The sequence below is a fragment of the Arachis hypogaea genome, chromosome 14, assembly GCF_003086295.3.
Source record: "Arachis hypogaea cultivar Tifrunner chromosome 14, arahy.Tifrunner.gnm2.J5K5, whole genome shotgun sequence".
Classification (NCBI taxonomy): domain Eukaryota; kingdom Viridiplantae; phylum Streptophyta; class Magnoliopsida; order Fabales; family Fabaceae; genus Arachis; species Arachis hypogaea.
In genome coordinates this window covers 107,286,064-107,291,703 of record NC_092049.1, presented here as the reverse complement: position 1 = coordinate 107,291,703, position 5,640 = coordinate 107,286,064, and positions in this window count along the sequence as shown.

Here is a 5,640-nt window from a genome sequence, read left to right as displayed (position 1 = left end):
TGATGATTCTTGAACACAGCTTCTTTATGAGTCTTGGCCGTGGCCCTAAGCACTTTGTTTTCCAGTATTACTTCCGGATACATAAATGCCACAGACACATAACTGGGTGAACCTTTTCAGATTGTGACTCAGCTTTGCTAAAGTCCCCAGTTAGAGGTGTCCAGAGTTCTTAAGCACACTCTTCTTTTTGCTTGGACCTTGACTTTAACCGCTCAGTCTCAAGTTTTCACTTGACACCTTCACGCCACAAGCACATGGTTAGGGACAGCTTGGTTTAGCCGCTTAGGCCAGGATTTTATTCCTTCGTGGCCCTCCTATCCACTGATGCTCAAAGCCTTGGGATTCTTTTTATTACCCTTGCCTTTTGGTTTTAAGGGCTATTGGCTCTTTGCTCTTGCCTCTTGGTTTTAAGAGCTTTTGGCTTTTTCTGCTTGCTTTTTCTTTTTCTTTCAATATATTTTTTTTTTCGCTACTTTTTCTGCAAGCTTTGTTCTTTGCTGCTTTTTCTTGCTTCAAGAATCATTTTTATGATTTTTCAGATTATCAATAACATGTCTCATGTTCATCATTCTTTCAAGAGCCAACATATTTAACAGTCTTAAGCAACAAATTCAAAAGACATATGCACTGTTCAAGCATTCATTCAGAAGACAGAAAGCATTGCCACCACATTTAACTAATTAGAATTTCTCTTATTAAAACTCGAAATTTTATTGCCTCTTATTCAAAAGATCTACTACTTTATTCATGTTTGCTGATGATGAGAAAAATAAACTATAGCTTAATTGGGAATAAAATCAAAATAGACACTAATTACTACTAATGATCATGTAATGAAGACACAAACATAGATAAGCCTTAACATAGAGAAAATGAAAAACAGAGAAAGTAAGAACAAGGAACGAGTCCACCTTAGTGATGATGGCATTTCCTTCTTGAGGAACCAATGATGTTCTTGAGCTCTTTTATGTCTCTTCCTTGCCTTTGTGGTTTGATTTTTGTATTTCTATCCTCAGTTGCTTCCAATAATTATGTGGAGGGAAGTGCATCCCCTGAGGTATCTCAGGGATCTCTTGATTTGCAGCCACATGTTCTACCACTGAGCTATAGATCCTTCACATAATTGTTTTACCACACCAAACTTAGAATGTTGCTCGCCCTCGAGCAAAAGAAGAGGGAAGGTGGGGATACTGTGGGGTCCACAGATCTTGAAATGATCCTGTGAGGTCCACAGATCTTGAGGTGTCAAGGCGTTTACATCCCTGCACCAATTTGGGCATGCAAAATGCCCTTGCACACAACTCTGGGCGTTCAGCGCCAGGTTGGTGCCCATTTTGGGCGTTCAACGCCCATTTACTAGCCATTTCTGGCGTTGAATGCCAGAACCATGCTTGTTCTGGGCGTTCAGCGCCAGAACCATGCTTTGTTCTGGCGTTGAACGCCAGACAGGTGCTTCCTCCCAGGTGTGATTTTTCTTCTACTGTTTTTTATTCCATTTTCAATTTTTTTATATTTATTTTGTGACTCCACATGATCATGAACCTAATAAAACATGAAAAACCATGAAAATAAATAAAAAATTGGGTTGCCTCCCAACAAGCGCTTCTTTAATGTCTTTAGTTGGACCTTGCTGAGCTTTTAATCTAGCTTCAACCTTGAGCACTCTTGCTCAACATTGCCTTCAAGATAGTGCTTGATTCTCTGTCCATTAACAATGAACTTCTTGTCAGAGTCAATATCTTGAAGCACTACATAACCATATGGTGATACGCTTGTAATCACGTATGGTCCCCTCCACCGGGATTTCAATTTCCCGGGGAATAGCCTAAGTCTAGAGTTGAACAGCAGAACCTTCTGTCCTGGTTCAAAGATTCTAGATGACAGCTTTCTGTCATGCCACTTTTTTTATTTCTCTTTATAAAGCTTGGCATTTTTGAAAGCTGTGAATCTGAACTCCTCTAGCTCATTTAGCTGGAGCAATCTTTTTTCTCCTGCTAATTTGGCATCAAAGTTTAGGAATTTGGTTGCCCAGTAGGCCTTATGTTCCAGTTCCACGAGCAGGTGACATGCCTTACCATACACCAGTTGGTATGGAGAGGTCCCTATAGGGGTCTTGAATGCTGTTCTGTAAGCCCACAGAGCATCATCCAAGCTCCTTGCCCAATCCTTTCTACGGGTATTTACTGTCCGTTCCAGGATTCTCTTTAATTCTCTGTTAGAGACTTCAGCTTGCCCATTGGTTTGTGGATGATATGGTGTGGCCACTTTGTGGCGAATTCCATACCGAACCATGGCAGAGTAAAGCTGTTTATTGCAGAAGTGAGTGCCCCCATCACTGATTAACACTCTAGGGACACCAAACCTGCTAAAGATATGTTTCTGGAGGAACTTCAGCACTGTTTTAGTATCATTGGTGGGTGTGGCAATAGCCTCAACCCATTTTGATACATAGTCAACTGCCACCAGAATATAAGTGTTTGAATATGATGGTGGAAAAGGTCCCATGAAGTCAATTCCCCATACGTCAAACAACTCAATTTCCAAGATTCCTTGTTGAGGCATGGCGTAACCATGAGGCAGATTACCAGCTCTTTGGCAACTGTCACAATTACGTACAAACTCTCGGGAATCTTTATAGAGTGTGGGCCAATAGAAGCCACATTGGAGGACCTTGGTGGCTGTTCGCTCACCTCCGAAATGGCCTCCATATTGAGATCCGTGGCAATGCCATAGGATTCTCTGTGCTTCCTCTCTGGGGACACACCTACGGATAATTCCGTCTGCACATCTCTTAAAGAGATAGGGTTCATCCCACAAGTAGTACTTTGCATCAGTGACTAATTTCTTCTTTTGTATTCTATTGTACTCCTTGGGTATGAACTGTGCAGCTTTATAGTTTGCAATATCGGCAAACCATGGTGCTTCCTGAATGGCAAATAGATGCTCATCAGGGAACGTCTCAGAGATCTCAAGAAAGGGGAGGGACGTCCCTTTCACTGGCTCTATCCGGGACAGATGATCAGCCACTTGGTTCTCTGTCCCTTTTCTGTCTCTTATTTCTATATCAAACTCTTGCAGAAGCAATACCCATCTGATGAGCCTGGGTTTTGAATCCTGCTTTGTGAGTAGATATTTAAGAGCAGCATGGTCAGTATACACAATCACTTTTGATCCTACTAAGTATGATCTGAACTTGTCAATGGCGTAAACCACTGCAAGTAGTTCTTTTTCTGTGGTTGTGTAATTTTTCTGGGCATCATTTAGAACGCGACTGGCATAATAAATGACATGCAGAAGCTTGTCATGCCTTTGTCCCAATACTGAACCAATGGCATGATCACTGGCATCACACATTAACTCAAATGGCAATGTCCAGTCTGGTGCAGAAATGACTGGTGCTGTGACCAGCTTAGCTTTCAGCGTTTCAAACGCCTGCAGGCATGCTGTGTCAAACACAAATGGCGTGTCAGCAGCTAGCAGATTGCTTAGAGGTTTTGCGATTTTTGAAAAATCCTTTATAAACCTCCTATAGAATCCTGCATGCCCCAGAAAGCTTCTGATTGCCTTAACATTGGCAGGTGGTGGTAATTTTTCAATTACCTCTATTTTTGCTTGATCCACCTCTATTCCCTTGTTTGAGATTTTATGTCCAAGAACAATTCCTTCAGTCACCATGAAGTGACACTTTTCCCAGTTTAAAACTAGGTTGGTTTCTTGGCATCTTTTCAGAACAAGTTTCAGGTGATCAAGACAGGAGCTGAATGAGTCTCCATATACTGAGAAGTCATCCATGAAGACTTCCAGAAATTTTTCCACCATGTCAGAGAAAATAGAGAGCATGCATCTCTGGAAGGTTGCAGGCGCATTACATAGCCCAAATGGCATCCTTCTATAAGCAAACACTCCAGATGGGCATGTGAATGCTGTTTTCTCTTGATCCTGGGGATCTACTGCAATCTGGTTATAGCCTGAGTAGCCATCCAAAAAGCAGTAATAATCATGACCTGCTAGTCTCTCTAGCATCTGGTCTATGAATGGTAAAGGAAAATGATCCTTTCTGGTGGCTGTATTGAGCCTTCTGTAGTCAATACACATGCGCCACCATGTAACTGTTCTTGTAGGAACCAGTTCATTTTTTTCATTATGAATCACTGTCATGCCTCCCTTTTTTGGGATGACTTGAACAGGGCTCACCCAGGGGCTATCAGAAATGGGATAAATAATCCCAGCCTCTAGTAATTTGGTGACCTCTTTCTGCACCACTTCCTTCATGGCTGGATTTAGCCGCTTCTGTGGTTGAACCACTGGTTTGGCATTATCCTCCAATAGGATTTTGTGCATGCATCTAGCTGGGCTTATGCCCTTAAGGTCACCTATGGACCACCCAAGAGCTGTCTTGTGTGTCCTTAGCACTTGAATAAGTGCTTCCTCTTCCTGTGAATTTAAAGCAGAGCTTATGATCACTGGAAAAGTGTCACCTTCTCCTAGAAATGCATATTTCAAGGATGGTGGCAGTGGTTTGAGCTCTGGTTTAGGAGGTTTTTCCTCTTTCAGAAGAAAGTTCAGAGGCTCTTTCATGTCCCCTGAATCCTCCAAATCAGGCTGAACATCTTTAAAGATGTTTTCCAACTCTGATTCGAGACTCTCAGCCATGTTGATCTCTTCTACCAAAGAGTCAATAAGGTCAACTTTCATGCAGTCTGTTGATGTGTCTGGATGCTGCATGGCTTTGACAGCGTTCAACTTGAACTCGTCATCGTTGACTCTCAGGGTTATTTCCCCCTGTTGGACGTCAATGAGGGATCGTCCAGTTGCTAGGAAGGGTCTTCCTAGAATGAGAGTAGCACTCTTGTGCTCCTCCATTTCCAGCACAACAAAGTCAGTGGGAAAGGCGAATGGCCCAACTCTGACAATCATGTCCTCAATCACGCCTGATGGGTATTTAGTGGAACCATCAGCAAGTTGGAGACATATCCGGGTTGGTTTAACTTCTTCAGTTAAGCCAAGCTTTCTGATAGTGGATGCAGGTATTAGGTTGATGCTTGCCCCAAGATCGCATAAAGCTGTCTTGGTGCAGTCACCTTCTAATATGCATGGTATCAGAAAACTCCCAGGGTCTTTAAGCTTTTCAGGAAAGCTTTTCAAAATGACTGCACTGCATTCTTCAGTAAGGAGAACTCTTTCTGTTTCTCTCCACTCCTTTTTATGACTCAAGATCTCTTTCATGAACTTGGCATAAGAAGGTATTTGCTCAAGTGCCTCTGCAAATGGAATCTTTATTTCAAGAGTCCTTAGATAATCTGCAAAGCGAGCAAATTGCTTATCCTGCTCCTCTTTCCGGAGTTTTTGAGGATAAGGTATCCTGGCTTTATATTCCTCAACCTTAGTGGTTAAAGAAGCCTTTTTAGAGGGGTTGTTATCAGCACTTGTGTGTGTCTGATCCCTCACTGGCATTTGAGTGCCAGAGTCAGAAGCTGGAGTGACGTTAAACGCCAGCTCACTGTCTGTTCCTGGCGCCTGAATGCCAGGAATGTGCCCATTTTGGGCGTTCAACGCCAGATTCTTGCCCATTTCTGGCGTTGAACGCCAATCCTGCCTTGTTTCTGGCGCTGAACGCCAGTTTTGGGCGTTCAGCGCCAG